The sequence below is a fragment of the Balaenoptera borealis genome (assembly GCF_965194805.1).
Source record: "Balaenoptera borealis genome assembly, chromosome: 3".
In the NCBI taxonomy this organism is placed as follows: domain Eukaryota; kingdom Metazoa; phylum Chordata; class Mammalia; order Artiodactyla; family Balaenopteridae; genus Balaenoptera; species Balaenoptera borealis.
The window spans coordinates 122,335,881-122,352,025 of record NC_138866.1 but is presented as its reverse complement, the minus strand read 5'-3'; the positions used below and the strand labels follow the sequence as shown (position 1 = coordinate 122,352,025).

Below are 16,145 nucleotides of genomic sequence, written 5' to 3'. Positions count from 1 at the left end.
TAAATTCATCCCTAAAATTGTCAGGGTTCTCTGAGAACCTGCCAAACATCTCCTTACAGATTCCTAAGTCTCCCACTGAGAAGGGGACATGCACTCTAGTCATCCCTCCGTGCTGAAGGGGGTAAAGGCCTTGTGGGGCAGAGGTGGGGGCTAACTTTGAACCTGATTCAGAGTGACAGGAAGTTCCACTACAGGTTACCCTGGAGGGACTAGTCTCTCCCTCCTGGGGCAATGGAAGATATAAAGGGACGTAGCGAGGTGGAGTTTGGGATTGGTCAGAGGGACCCAGAGAAGTAGGTGGCTCCGGGGAAGTAGGTGGGGCTTGATTTCCCCCCTGAGAGTTGGGGAAGGTTAGAATGGGGTCATCTAAAACATCAGGAGTGTTTTCTGATTCCCCAGGCTTTTGATGACAGGAGCTGCATAGAGCTGGTTTTTGGTAAAGGATCATGAACGCTTGAATGTAGGGAACCCCAGTCCATCTTCCCATCTTGTGACAGTAAAGATCCAATTGCAAGATGGTATTATAATTTAGAGACCTATTTTCAGGCCATTTTTCTCCATTCCCCAGCTTATATAAGGGCCAGGTAATGTTACAATAGAGTTTGTTTTTCCCTTTTCATCCCGTCAATTTTGAAAATTTTCCAATTTTTTTTTGGTGTATATTTTTAATTTAATTTTATTTATTTTTTTATACAGCAGGTCCTTATTAGTTATCCATTTTATACATATTAGTGTATACATGTCAATCCCAATCTCCCAGTTCATCCCACCGCACCCCCCCGCCACTTGCCCCCCGTGGTGTCAATACATTAGTCCTCTACATCTGTGTCTCAATTTCTGCCCTGCAAACTGGTTCATCTGTACCATTTTTCTAGGTTCCACATATACATGTTAATATATATTTGTTTTTCTCTTTCTGACTTACTTCACTCTGTATGACAGTCTCTAGATCCATCCATGTCTCTGCAAATGACCCAATTTTGTTCCTTTTTATGGCTGAGTAATATTCCATCTTATATATGTACCACTTCTTCTTTATCCATTCATCTGTCAATGGGCATTTAGGTTGCTTCCATGTCCTGGCTATTGTAAATAGTGCTGCAATGAACATTGGGGTGCATGTATCTTTTTGAATTATGGTTTTCTCTGGGTATATGCCCAGTAGTGGGATTGCTGAGTCATATGGTAATTCTATTTTTGGTTTTTTTAAGGAACCTCCATACTGTTCTCCATAGTGGCTCTATCAATTTACATTCCCACCAACAGTGCAAGAGGGTTCCCTTTTCCCCACACCCTCTCCAGCATTTGTTGTTTGTAGATTTTCTGATGATGCCCATTCTACCTGGTATGAGGTGATACCTCATTGTAGTTTTAATTTGCATTTCTCTAATAATTAGTGATGTTGAGCATATTTTCATGTGCTTCGTGGCCATCTGTATGTCTTCTTTGGAGAAATGTCTATTTAGGTCTTCTGCCCATTTTTGGATTGGGGTGTTTGTTTTTTTAATATTGAGCTGCATGAGCTGTTTATATATTTTGGAGATTAATCCTTTGTCCATTGATTCGTTTGCAAATATTTTCTCCCATTCTGAGGGTTGTCTTTTTGTCTTGTTTGTAGTTTCCTTTGCTGTGCAAAAGCTTTTAAGTTTCATTAGGTCCCATTTGTTTGTTTTTATTTCCATTACTCTAGGAGATGGATGAAAAAAGATCTTGCTGTGATTTATGTCAAAGTGTGTTCTTCCTATGTTTTCCTCTAAGAGTTTTATAGTGTCTGGTCTTACATTTAGGTCTCTAATCCATTTTGAGTTTGTTTTTGTGTATGGTGTTAGGGAGTGTTCTAATTTCATTCTTTTACATGTAGCTGTCCAGTTTTCCCAGCACCGCTTATTGAAGAGACTGTCTTTTCTCCATTGTATATCCTTGCCTCCTTTGTCATAGATCAGTTGACCATAGGTGCATGGGTTTATCTCTGGGCTTTCTATGCTGTTCCATTGATCTATATTTCTGCTTTTGTGCCAGTACCATATTGTCTTGATTACTGTAGCTTTGTAGTATAGTCTGAAGTCAGGGAGTCTGATTCCTCCAGCTCTGTTTTTATCCCTCAAGACCACTTTGGCTATTCGGGGTCTTTTGTGTCTCCATACAAATTTTAAGATTTTTTGTTCTAGCTCTGTAAAAAATGCCATTGGTAATTTGATAGGGATTGCATTGAATCTGTAGATTGCTTTGGGTAGTGTAGTCATTTTCACAATATTGATTCTTCCAATCCAAGAACATGGTATATCTCTCCATCTGTTTGTATCATCTTTAATTTCTTTCATCAGTGTCTTATAGTTTTCTGCATACAGGTCTTTTGTCTCCCTAGGTAGGTTTATTCCTAGGTATTTTATTCTTTTTGTTGCAATGGTAAATGAGAGTGTTTCCTTAATTTCTCTTTCAGATTTTTCAACATTAGTGTATAGGAATGCGAGAGATTTCTGTGCATTAATTTTGTATCCTGCAACTTTACCAAATTTATTCATTAGCTGTAGTAGTTTTCTGGTGGCATCTTTAGGATTCTCTTTGTATAGTATCATGTCATCTGCAAACAGTGACAGTTTTACTTCTTCTCTTCCAATTTGTATTCCTTCTATTCCTTTTTCTTCTCTGATTGCCGTGGCTAGGACTTCCAAAGCTATGTTGAATAATAGTGGTGAGAGTGGGCATCCTTGTCTTGTTCCTGATCTTAGAGGAAATGCTTTCAGTTTTTCACCATTGAGAATGGTGTTTGCTGTGGGTTTGTCGTATATGGCCTTTATTATGTTGAGGTAGTTTCCCTCTATGCCCACTTTCTGGAGAGTTTTTATCATAAATGGTGTTGAATTTTGTCAAAAGCTTTTTCTGCATCTATTGAGATGATCATATGGTTTTTATTCTTCAATTTGTTAATATGGTGTATCACATTGATTGGCGTATATTGAAGAATCCTTGCATCCCTGGGATAAATCCCACTTGATCATGGTGTATGATCCTTTTAATGTATTGTTGGATTCTGTTTGCTAGTATTTTGTTGAGGAGTTTTGCATCTATATTCATCAGTGATATTGGTCTGTAGTTTTCTTTTTTTGTAGTATCTTTGTCTGGTTTTGGTATCAGGGTGATGGTGGCCTCATAGAATGACTTTGGGAGTGTTCCTTCCTCTGCAGTTTTTTGGAAGAGTTTGAGAAGGATGGGTGTTAGCTCTTATCTAAATGTTTGATAGAATTCACCTGTGAAGCCATCTGGTTCTGGACTTTTGTTTGTTGGAAGATTTTTAATCACAGTTTCAATTTCATTCCTTGTGATTGGTCTGTTCATATTTTATATTTCTTCCTGGTTCAGTCTTGGAAGGTTATACCTTTCTAAGAATTTGTCCATTTCTTCCAGGTTGTCCATTTTATTGGCATAGAGTTGCTTGTAGTAGTCTCTTAGGATGCTTTGTATTTCTGCGGTGTCTGTTGTAACTTCTCCTTTTTCATTTCTAATTTTATTGATTTGAGTCCTCTCCCTCTTTTTCTTGATGAGTCTGGCTAATGGCTTATCAATTTTGTTTATCTTCTCAAAGAACCAGCTTTTAGTTTTATTGATCTTTGCTGTTGTTTTCTTTGTCTCTATTTCATTTATTTCTGCTCTGATCTTTATGATTTCCTTCCTTCTACTAACTTTGGGTTTTGTTTGTTCTTCTTTCTCTAGTTCCTTTAGGTGTAAGGTTAGATTGTTTATTTGAGATGTTTCTTGTTTCTTGAGGTAGGATAGTATTGCTATAAACTTCCGTCTTACAACTGCTTTTGCTTCATCCCATAGGTTTTGGATTGTCGTGTTTTCATTGTCATTTGTCTCTAGGTATTTTTTGATTTCCTCTTTGGTTTCTTCAGTGATCTCTTGGTTATTTAGTAACGTATTGCTTAGCCTCCATGTGTTTGTGTTTTTTACGTTTTTTTCCCTGTAATTGATATCTAGTCTCATAGCGTTGTGGTCAGAAAAGATGCCTGATATGATTTCAATTTTCTTAAATTTACTGAGGCTTGATTTGTGACCCAAGATGTGATCTATCCTGGTGAATGTTCCATGCACACTTGAGAAGAAAGTGTAATCTGCTGTTTTTGGATGGAATGTCCTATAAATATCAATTAAATCTATCTGGTCTACTGTGTCATTTAAAGCTTGTGTTTCCTTATTAATTTTCTGTCTGGATGATCTGTCCATTGGTGTAAGTGAGGTGTTAAAGTCCCCCACTATTATTGTGTTACTGTCGATTTCCTCTTTTAGAGCTGTTAGCAGTTGCCTTATGTATTGAGGTGCTCCTATATTGGGTGCATATATATTCATAATTGTTATATCTTCTTCTTGGATTGATCCCTTGATCATTATGTAGTGTCCTTCCTGTCTCTTGTAACATTCTTTATTTTAAAATCTATTTTATCTGATATGAGTATTGCTACTCCAGCTTTCTTTTGATTTCCATTTGCATGGAATATCTTTTTCCATCCCCTCACTTTCAGTCTGTATGTGCCCCTAGGTCTGAAGTGGGTCTCTTGTAGACAGCATATATATGGGTCTTGTTTTTGTATCCATTCAGCGAGCCTGTGTCTTTTGGGTGGAGCATTTAATCCATTCACGTTTAAGGTAATTGTCAATATATATGTTCCTATTACCATTTTCTTAATTGTTTTGGGTTTGTTTTTGTAGGCCCTTTTCTTCTCTTGTGTTTCCCACTTAGAGAAGTTCCTTTAGCATTTGTTGTAGAGCTGGTTTGGTGGTGCTGAATTCTCTTAGCTTTGCTTGTCTGTAAAGCTTTTGATTTCTCCATCGAATCTGAAAAAGATCCTTGCCGGGTAGAGTAATCTTGGTTGTACGTCCTTCCCTTTCATCACTTTAAATATGTCATGCCACTCCCTTCTGGCTTGTAGAGTTTCTGCTGAGAAATCATCTGTTAACCTTATGGGAGTTCCCTGGTATGTTATTTGTCGTTTTTCCCTTGCTGCTTTCAATAATTTTTCTTTGTCTTTAATTTTTGCCAATTTGATTACTATGTGTCTCAGTGTCTTTCTCCTTGGGTTTATCCTGTATGGGACTCTCTGTGCTTCCTGGACGTGGGTGGCTATTTCCTTTCCCATGTTAAGGAAGTTTTCGACTGTAATCTCTTCAAATATTTTCTTGGGTCCTTTCTCTCTCTCTTCTCCTTCTGGGACCCCTATAATGCGAATGTTGTTACATTTAATTTTGTCCCAGAGGTCTCTTAGGCTGTCTTCATTTCTTTTCATTCTTTTTTCTTTATTCTGTTCCACGGCAGTGAATTCCACCATTCTGTCTTCCAGGTCACTTATCCGTTCTTCTGCCTCAGTTATTCTGCTATTGATTCCTTCTAGTGTAGTTTTCATTTCAGTTATTGTATTGTTCATCTCTGTTTGTTTGTTCTTTAATTCTTCTAGGTCTTTGTTAAACATTTCTTGAATATTCTCGATCTTTGCCTCCATTCTTTTTCCGAGGTCCTGGATCATCTCCACTATCAATATTCTGAATTCTTTTTCTGAAGGTTGCCTATCTCCACTTCATTTAGTTGTTTTTCTGGGGTTTTATCTTCTTCCTTCATCTGGTACATAGCCCTCTGCCTTTTCATCTTGTCTATCTTTCTGTGAATGTGGTTTTTGTTCCACAGGCTGCAGGACTGTAATTCTTCTTGCTTATGCTGTCTGCCCTCTGGTGGATGAAGCTATCCAAGAGGCTTGTGCAAGTTTCCTGATGGGAGGGACTGGTGGTGGGTAGAGCTGGTTGTTGCTCTGGTGGGCAGAGCTCAGTAAAACTTTACTCCACTTGTCTCCTGATGGGTGGAGCTAGGTTCCCTCTCTGTTGGTTGTTTGGCCTGAGGTGACCCAACACTGGAGCCTACCTGGGCTCTTTAGTGGGGCTAATGGCAGACTCTGGGAGGGCTCACGCCAAGGAGTACTTCCCAGAACTTCTGCTGCCAGTGTCCTTGTCCTCACGGTGAGACACAGCCACCCCCTACCTCTGCAGGAGACCCTCCAACACCAGCAGGTAGGTCTGGTTCAGTCCTATGGGGTCACTGCTCCTTCCCCTGGGTCCCGATGTGCACACTACTTTGTGTGTGCCCTCCAAGAGTGGAGTCTCTGTTTCCACCAGTCCTGTCGAAGTCCTGCAGTCAAATCCCACTGGCCTTCAAAGTCTGATTCTCTAGGAATTCCTCCTCCCGTTGCTGGACTCCCAGGTTGGGAAGCCTGACATGGGGCTCAGAACCTTCATTCCAGTGGGTGGACTTCTGTGGTATAAGTGTTCTCCAGTTTGTGACTCACCCACCCAGCAGTTATGGGATTTGATTCTATTGTTATTGCGCCCCTCCTACCATCTCACTGTGGCTCTCCTTTGTCTCTGGATGTGGGGTATCCTCCTTGGTGAGTTCCAGTGTCTTCCTGTCAATGACCACTCAGCAGTTAGTTGTGATTCCGGTGCTCTCGCAAGAGGGAGTGAGAGCACGTCTTTCTACTCCGCCATCTTGAACCAATCGAAAATTTTCCAATTTTTAAGGATACACTCCAGAGATGTTTCTTCTGGCTTAGAAGAGGATCGTCCCATGTTGAGTAAGCTGCAACCAAGAGCACTTCTAGAAATGAAGTCCAACATCGCGGAGACATTTTACCAGGAAGCTTTTGTCAGAAGGGGGTCAGAGTGTCCTCCGAAATCCCTCTTGCCTAATGGGATTTTGAGTGTCCTCTACTCTCCCATCACCTAACCAGATGTTGCTGATCAAGCCAGTCCCTTGAGCGAGGGGTCCCCAATAAGGGACATTTGAACCAGTGCCAGTGAATTGCCAGGGCTCTCCCTTGAGGGGGATCTGTTGTCTATAAAGCTTATGTCCTATAACAAGGTTCCCTATGTTGGGGTATATTCCTCCAAATTGAGCATCTATAAAGACTAGGATGTGGGCTGCTTGGAGTTGGCCAGCCCAATAGGTAGTCTGTAACAAGGTATGGGCTGCCAAGACCTGGAGTGAAGGGGGTCCTAGAGGTGCAAAAAGGAACTCCTGGAAGAATTGGAGTTGGGCACAGTGGAAGATGCCATGAGGGTCAGGACCTGAGGGCCTAGAGGTGGGAGTATTCCCACAGGGGATTTTTTGGACATAGAGTAAGGTGAGAGACTAGATAGCAGACGAGCCCCAAACCCTTTCGCCTATCTGTTTGGTGGCTACGATAAAATTGAGGAGAGCCTGATGATTCTATCTGACACAGGCAGCAGCAAGTTTGGACAGTGTTTCCCATGTAATTTAACATACCAAATGAACCCAATTAGTTTAGGATCTCTCTTTGGGGTGCTCCAGGGGCCATTTGAAGCATCCAAAAGTTAGCTGGAGGTCAAAAGAACTTTAATTAGAATTTCATATTTGGGAAGTCTGTCAAAAATTTCGAGAAGTTTTAAAACACCTTGTTGGATAGAATTGTAGGTCTCTGTGAAACAATTATTCCTTGAGCTAAGGTGAAAAAAAGATTTCAAAAGTAAAAACAGGGACTTCCCTGGTGGCGCAGTGGTTAAGAATCCACCTGACAGTGCAGGGGACACGGGTTCGAGCCCTGGTCCGGGAAGATCCCACATGCCGTGGAGCAACTAAGCCCATTCGTCACAACTACTGACCCTGCACTCTAGAGCCTGCGAGCCACAACTACTGAGCCCAAGTGCCACAACTACTGAAGCCCGTGCACCTAGAGCCTGTGCTCTGCAACAAGAGAAGCCACCCAATGAGAAGCCCGTGAACTGCGATGAAGAGTAGCCCCCACTCGCCACAACTAGAGAAAAGCCCGCACACAGCAACAAAGACCCAACGCAGCCAAAAATAAAAATAAATAAATAAATTTTTAAAAAATTATTTAAAAAATAAATAAATAAATAAAAACAGATCACTTAAAGACACAGAAACTCACACAATCTGTTATCAAAAGCAGCATTCCAGGAAAACTTTGTTCTCTTATGAGAGAGAGAAACCAAATCCAGTCTTGGATCAGCCTACTCTTAAGAAAATCCATTTACCTAATTAAATTTAACCCAACTTTAGAAAATCCTGACCATGTACAAAATTCTTTTCTCAATGTTCCTTTCCCACAAACCTTCTGCAACTTTCTGTAGCCATATTATCCTGTCCCTTATTCTTTCCATTCAAAAATAACCAGCTCTAGGACAAAAATCACCCTTTTTCCTTTAAAGAAATATATTTCCATTCTTCATAACCTTTTCTGAAAACAAACATCCACTTTCCTTAAGGAACCATGAACTGTCTTTTACATTAGCATTCTGTAGATTGGTAGAGAACATCTCAAGGCGGCACCAAACAGCTTTAGTTTCTCTCTCACAAGAAGACAAAAGTAGGTAAATTTAGACCTGTTTAGCAATTAATATTCCAATATTTCATCTTATTTGAAATGGCCCGGATACTCAATGAGTTCCTATCATTTAACTTAATTTAGTTTCACACTACCAATATTTGGAGAGACTATTTAGATGGACATTTCCAAAACATAATTATTCCTATAGAGTTTAGCAAAAAGCTATTATCTCAGTTACCTTTACTTAAAAATTTAATCATATGAGATTATTTTCCCTGTTGACAAATTTCATAACAGAAACAATATGCACTTATTAACTTTCAGTAACCCTACATACTGGGACTCCTGGGACTTCCCTGGTGGCCCAGTGGTTAAGAATCCACCTGCCGGGGCTTCCCTGGTGGCGCAGTGGTTGAGAATCTGCCTGCTAATGCAGAGGACACGGGTTCGAGCCCTGGTCTGGGAAGATCCCACATGCCGCGGAGCAACTAGGCCCGTGAGCCACAATTACTGAGCCTGCGCGTCTGGAGCCTGTCCTCCGCAACAAGAGAGGCCGCGATAATGAGAGGTCCGCGCACCGCGATGAAGAGAGGCCCCCACTTGCCGCAACTGGAGAAAGCCCTCGCACAGAAAAGAAGACCCAACACAGCCATAAATAATAAATAAATAAATAAATAAAAATTAAAAAAAAAAAAAAAAAAAAGAATCCACCTGCCGATGCAGGGGACACGGGTTCGAGCCCTGGTCGGGAAGATCCCACATGCCGCGGAGCAACTAAGCCCGTGCACCACAACTACTGAGCCTGTGCTCTAGAGCCCACGAGCCCAAACTACTGAAGCCCGCGTGCCTAGAGCCCGTGGTCCACAACAAGAGAAGCCACTGCAATGAGAAGCCCGTGCACTGCAATGACGAACAGCCCCCACTCGCCGCAACTAGAGAAAGCCTGCAGGCAACAACGAAGACCCAATGCAGCCAAAAATAAATAAATAAATAAATAATGTTGATGACTCTAAAGACAGGTCTGTATTAATTAAACCCATAAGCTTAAGCTAGCTCTAATATCAGATATTAATTCAATATTGAATATTTCCCAGATGGCATGAACCTGAAATATATTCTGGTGAGTTTTCTATTTTTTTTTTTTTTTTAATTTTAGCAATTTCATGTATATTTATTTATTTATTTTATTTATTTATGGCTGTGTTGGGTCTTCGTTTCTGTGCGAGGGCTTTCTCTAGTTGTGGCAAGTGGGGGCCACTCTTCATCACAGTGCGCGGGCCTCTCATTATCGCGGCCTCTCTTGTTGCGGAGCACAGGCTCCAGACGCGCAGGCTCAGTAATTGTGGCTCACGGGCCTAGTTGCTCTGCGGCATGTGGGATCTTCCCAGACCAGGGCTGGAACCCGTGTCCCCTGCATTAGCAGGCAGATTCTCAACCACTGCACCACCAGGGAAGCCCCAAGTTTTCTTTTAAATTTCTGAGAATGTATATAAGTACTCAATTTTCTTTAAGTTAATTAAATACAGCTTATTTACAAGTTAGTTTTTACATAAAGACAGAACCAGAGATCTCAGAGTTTTCCTGCTTGAATTTAAAAACCCTCTTTTTTTTTTTTCCCCTCAGTCTGGGGGACTACAGATGAATCAGGTGGTTCCTGAGAGCCCAGGCAGAGTTACGTTACAAAGGCAGAGGAGAGAGAGGCAAGCTCCTCTCTTCTTTTTTTGCTCTTTAAAATCTCACTAAGTAACCCAAGGCTGGAGTCTCAGTTTATGTGGGCTGCATTTTCATTTCAAGGCATAAATGCTCCACCATGCTCACAATGTTGGCAGAGACTTGCACGAGCAGTTAGACAGACAAAACTACATAAAACAAAGGTCCTTTCAAAAACATGTACCGGGGGCTTCCCTGGTGGTGCAGTGGTTGGGAATCCGCCTGCCAATGCAGGGGACATGGGTTTGAGTCCTGGTCCGGGAGGATCCCACATGCCGCGGGGCAACTAAGCCCGTGCACCACAACTACTGAGCCTGCGCTCTAGAGCCCGCCAGCCACAACTACTGAGCCCGTGAGCCACAACTACTGAAGCCTGCGCGCCTAGAGCCTGAGCTCTGCAACAAGAGAAGCCACCGCAATGAGAAGCCCATGCACTGCAACGAAGAGTATCCCCCACTTGCCGCAACTAGAGAAAGCCCGCACACAGCAACAAAGACCCAATGCAGCCAAAAAACAAAAACAAAAAACAAAAAAAAAACCATGTACCAATGACAGAAACTTAAAGATACAAACAAGGAGTCTTCAGGATGAAGGGAGATGGAAATATAAGTGTGAGGACCAAAGGAGAGGTAAAGGGAGGCGGGACAGAAAAGACTGAAAAAGAGAAAGAGAAAGAGATTGCTATTTCAACCTGCCCCGTCAGTGTCTATTCAGGCAACAATCTGTGCACTTCCAGAAAGGGCCAGTGAAGGAGGGAGCACCCTGTCCACTGCCCACCGGGTGATCAAGCCCAGAAACCAGCCAGTTGTACGTCATCTGTGGGTCCCCAATCCACAGGTGGGACTCTCACCCACGTGTACACCAGTATATAGAAATCTGCTGCTTCAGCCCATTCCCAACAGGACTTCTCTTGGAGGCAGGAAAATAAAGTCAAGAATATTGGGACGATCAGACTTCCAGACGCTACACGATATGAGGTTTGAACCTCTATCACTCACAAATCTCCAGTTGGGAAGAGCCCACTGGACCAAGGTGTGAGGTGAGCCTCTCCCACCTCTGCTTGTCACCTGTCAAGGTGAGCCATTGCCAGCCAGAGGGGGCAGGTCTCACAAGCTGAGAGGAGTGATGCTGTAGCTGCCTGATATCCACTCTCTTGGAAGGATAGGACAGAAGTAAGAGAGGACAGAGAGAGAAGTAGAGAGATTTCAGGAGAGGGAAAGGGACAAAGGGGAAAGAGAAAGTGGTGAGGGAAAAGGAACAAGGAGAGGGGGAAAACGTTGCCTGAATGAGGGCACTGAAGCCCTCAGGGGCCAAGAAGGCAGACTTACCAAACGTGGTGACGCTGAAACAAGAGGTTCAGGTGGCCGCTTGTCACCACAGGGTAGCTGCGTTCAGTGGTCCCAGAGGTGCCCAGATCCTCTCCTGGGAAGGGGCCAATAGTCCCTTCGTGGTGTCACCACAATGTATGTTACTGATCAGGGTTCTTGGCCCACAAAGTATGTTACCGATCAGGGTTCTTGGCCTCCTTAATCAATAGAAATTGATCAGAGGCCAGACAAGAAATTCAGGCAACGCTTTATTGGGGCTCCTGCTGCAGCACGGGGGAGCGAGAACAAACAACAGGTTCCCTTGCTTGCTCACTCTCTGAGGTGGGGCGAGCTGGTTCCTAATATGGGGTGAGGGTAGGGGTGTGACCAGGGGTTGGGCCAGAGGGGTGGCTTAGGAGGTTTGCCCATCCCTTTGGTGGTGTTGTGTGCAGGGGGCATGCACAGTACCCTGCTTTTGCTTTCAGCTCTTCAGAAGTGGCAGTTGGGCTTTTTGGTCTCTTTGTATCTCGTTGTCCAGAATTTGCCCCAACTGTGCATGCATGCAGTTATTTTTAGTCCCTTATATTGATACTTCCTTTGTATTGTTGCTCGAGGAGATGTGTGTCCAGGTGCAAGCACTGCAGCACTGCAGCAAAGGGGCCCAGGTCCCATATATATATGTGTGTGTGTGGTGTGTGTGTGGTGTGTGTGTGTGTGTGTGTGTGTGTATATATATATATATATATATATATATATATATATATATATATATATATATTCTTTTCCATTATGGTTTTTTCATATTCTTTTCCATTATGGTTTGTCACAGGATATTGAATATAGTTCCCTGTGCTATACAGTAGGACCTTGTTGTTTATCCATCCTGTATATAATAGTTTGCCTCTGCTAATCCCAAACTCCCAATCCTTCCTTCTCCTACCCACCCCACTTCGGCAACCACAAGTCTGTTCTTTATATCTGTGAGTTTGTTTTTGTTTCGTAGATGTGTTGATTTGTATCATATTTTAGATTCCACATATAAGTGATATCGTATGGTATTTGTCTTTCTCTTTCTGACTTACTTCGCTTAGTATGATAATCTCTAGATCCATCCATGTTGCTGCAAATGGCATTCTTTTGCTCTTTTTGATGGCTGAGTAATATTCCATTGTGTATATGTACCACATCTTCTTTATCCATTCATCTGTCGATGGTCATTTAGGTTGTTTCCATGTCTTGGCTATTGTAAATAGTTCTTCTATGAACATAGGGGTGCGTGTTTTTCAAATTATAGTTTTGTCTGGATGTATGCCCAGGAGTGGGATTGCTAGGTCATATGGCAACTCTTTTTTTGTTTTTTGAGGAACCTCCATACTGTTTTCCATAGTGGCTGTACCAATTTACATTCCTAGGGGTACTTCTGCACCTGTTCCAGGATGAGCTGCATGGCCGGGTCACTCATTATCTGCTGCACCTCAAGGCAGCCACAGCCCATCACTTCACATCTTCAGGCTGTTGTGTTGGTTGTACTGGGCCATGAGGTAGCATTGGTAACCGTCCGCTGCTTCCTTTACAGTTGGAGTCCAGGTCTGGTGTCTTCTGGTAGACATTTGTGGCCTTTGGGTAGTAGTCTTTCATCACTTCTAGGGCAGCTGCTTTCCATGTATAACCCTTGATGAACGTTGGCTGTAGCCTGATACATTCCTCACAGTCCTTGAGTGCCATCTGAAACTCCAGGAGGTTGCTATAGCAGGAAGCTCGATTGCTGTACAATTTAGCATCTTTTGAGTTCTGTTTGATGGCTTCCGTTTAATGCTTCCTGGCCTGGGGATAGTCCCTTTTCTGAAAACATGCATTGCCTTTGTTCTTCTCCTCTAAAGCCCACTCAGGGTTTATGTAGGCCAGTCACTCTTGCTACTGCAGGATTTTCTCTTCCTGTTGGCATTTCTTGAGCACATCTGGGGTTCAGTGCTCTGCCAGAGACTTGTTGTAGAAATGGATGGCATCCTTGTACTTTTCTTCTTTGAAATAGGCGTTGCCAATTTGAGCATAAGCTCTGGTAGTCTGTCGGTAGTCTTCTTCGCCAACTTCAATGGCCTTCTCAAAAAGCTCCCGGAATTCACTGTAGTTGCCCTTTTCAATGTACACGGCTGCTTGGTTGGTCATGAAAGTCATGTTGGTGGGGTCCAGGCCTGTGGCTCCGTCATAGAGCTTCAAGGTTGCGTCAGAATCTTTCTTCTTAAAAGCATCATTCCCCAATTCTTTTCCTTTTAGTGCCTGCTTCTTACTCTCCTGAAGATCTTTTTCCATTGGCTCTGGCTTGGTCTCCTTTTTGGGAGGAGGTGGTGGTGGAGGTATTGTCCTGGGATCACGCTCCAACTTCTGGTACAGATTGGATATGTTGAAAGGGTTCATGAATTTCCTTTCTGCCAGCCAGGCCTCCATACTCTGTAAACCCTCTTTGAGCTGAGGATTGTTTGCTTTGTGTTTTAAACCCTCCTCATATGTTCGCTTGGCTTCTTCAAATGGGTTTAAGAACTCAAGAGCTTCTGCTTTTCATGAATAGCCCTTGCCCCAGTCAGGCTTGAAGGCAAGAGTTTTGCAACCATCCTCTGAGAGTGTTTCTATTGTCTGTTGTTTCTGCTAGCTCTTGGTTCAATTGTCTGGTCTCCTCCTGTGCCTGGCTGCCTTAGTTGTGTGCCGAATATTAAAAAAAAAAAAATTAGTTTGTAACATGTTTTGAGGATTAACATAATGTTATCTTCCTGCAGAGACAATTTTGTTTTCCTGTCCCGGTGCCTGAACTCACTAGAAATTAAAGATCATTTTTAAATTTATTTATTTATTTATTTATTTATTTTTGGCTGTGTTGGGTCTTCGTTTCTGTGCAAGGGCTTTCTCCAGTGGCGGCAAGTGGGGGCCACTCCTCATCGCGGTGCGCGGGCCTCTCACTATCACGGCCTCTCTTGTTGCGGAGCACAGGCTCCAGACGCGCAGGCTCAGCAGTTGTGGCTCACGGGCTCAGTCGCTCCGCAGCATGTGAGATCCTCTCAGACCAGGGCTCGAACCTGTGTCCCCTGCATTAGCAGGCAGACTCTCAACCACTGCACCACCAGGGAAGCCCCAAAGATCATTTTAATCCAATTTTAGGGATTGAGACTCAAAGCTGGGCTGCAGTCTATGTGAGGTCTGGCTTCCAGATCACCCTTACTCCCAAGGTACAGCCTTCCAGGGTCTCAAACCAGTGGTCTGTGGATTTATAAGAGCCATTCACACACCCTGCCCCAAACTCTGGCAGGCCCTGGGCTCCTACTTTTGTCTCTGTAGTAATCTGGAAGCTGTTCAAAGTACTGCTCAGCTTCCCAGCTGCCTTTTTAGGATTGGCAACACACCCCCGCCCCCGCTGCCTGCCATGGGAAAACAGCTCTAAATGCTGAGCCTCCCTCTCTGAATTTTTGCCTCCTCCTGTATCTTGCTCTAGGAATTCTTCACTATTGTGTTGACTCTCTGACAGCTTCAAGCAGATTTCTGTTTCTCTGCAGCCAGAGTTTTTATTAAAGGTAAAAATTGCACTGCTTTTCCAATTTCTTCCTTGGTTAATGGGCAGTTCATACTGCCTACTCCTTCTTGAGACAGGAGCAAAAGCATGGAGTTGGAAATGAACCTGGAAAGGATGAGGGTTCCCACTTAGCCCGAGTGGAGGGTGCTTGTTGGGGAGACATGGAGAAGGGTGAAGAGAGGAAAATCATGAAGGGCTAAGAGCGCCTAAAAGACTGGGCTGCCTGAAAGGGATGCATGCCCCAAAGACCGTCCACTGCCCCCACTGAGGGGGCCCCGCTCATGTTGGCTGAGTTGGGGGCTGCTGAGTCAGAGAAGGGAGGCCATGCAAAGTTTCTACCCAACACAGGTGTAAAGTCAGGGCTAGGGCAGTAAAAAAAAAAAAAAAAAACAGAAAACCCCAAATAACAGTGGTTTGAATAAGACAGACATTTATTTCTCTCTCACACCAAACAAGTTTGGAGGTGGGTAGTCCACGGTCGGTCAGGTGACTTTACAGGGATGTCTAGGACCTTCCTTTTTTGCTCCACCATCTTCCACTCACAGCCTCTACTTCATGGTCCAAGAGCTTGAGTTTCACATTTCAGTCAGCAAGAAGGAGAAGGACAAAGAGTAACACCTTTTCCTTTTGGGGACGCTTACCCTACATCCCTCACGGCACTCATCCTATTGGCCAGAACGGGGTCACGTGGTCACACCCACTACAAGGGAGGCTAGGAAATATAGTCTTTATTCTGGACCACCCCATGCCCAGCTAAGAATAAGGGATAGTGGGGACTTCCCTGGTGGTCCACTGGTTGAGACTCCACGCTCCCAATGCAGGGGGCACGGGTTCGATACCTGGTCGGGGAACTGAGGAACTAAGATCCCACATGCTGCACGGCACAGCCAAAAAATAAATTAAAAAAAATAAGGGATAGTATTAGTAATGAAGAACGGGAGGAGGATTATTCAGGGACAACCAGTGGTCTCTGCTAGTGCCCTCCCCTTTCCTATCCTGTCCTCCCCCTCTCCTCCAGGAAGCCTTCCCTGACATCTCCAGTACCTACTAAGTCCCATTTCCTCTGCTTCACAGCTCAGAGAGTCTGATCACTGTAAGGAAATTTTGAATTAAAAAAAAAAAATTACTGGATGTTTCCAATGGAAAACTATGCATTGTTTTGATTAGAACACATTCTTCTGATGCTCTCTCTATATATTTTTAAACAAACATCTCTTTTTT

General features: G+C 43.3%; 1 protein-coding gene and 1 pseudogene across 14 annotated transcripts in view; one reads left to right on the top strand and one right to left on the bottom strand.

Annotated features, from left to right (window-relative positions):
- The window catches only part of LOC309626363 (taste receptor cell protein 1-like), an 83,734-nt gene that overhangs the window by 52,141 nt on the left and 15,448 nt on the right, over positions 1 to 16,145 (top strand). The gene's annotated exons all lie outside the window — the stretch shown is intronic.
- Positions 12,149 to 14,831, bottom strand: LOC309626377 (stress-induced-phosphoprotein 1 pseudogene; annotated as a pseudogene). The gene has a single exon. The product of its transcript is annotated as a stress-induced-phosphoprotein 1 pseudogene (transcript).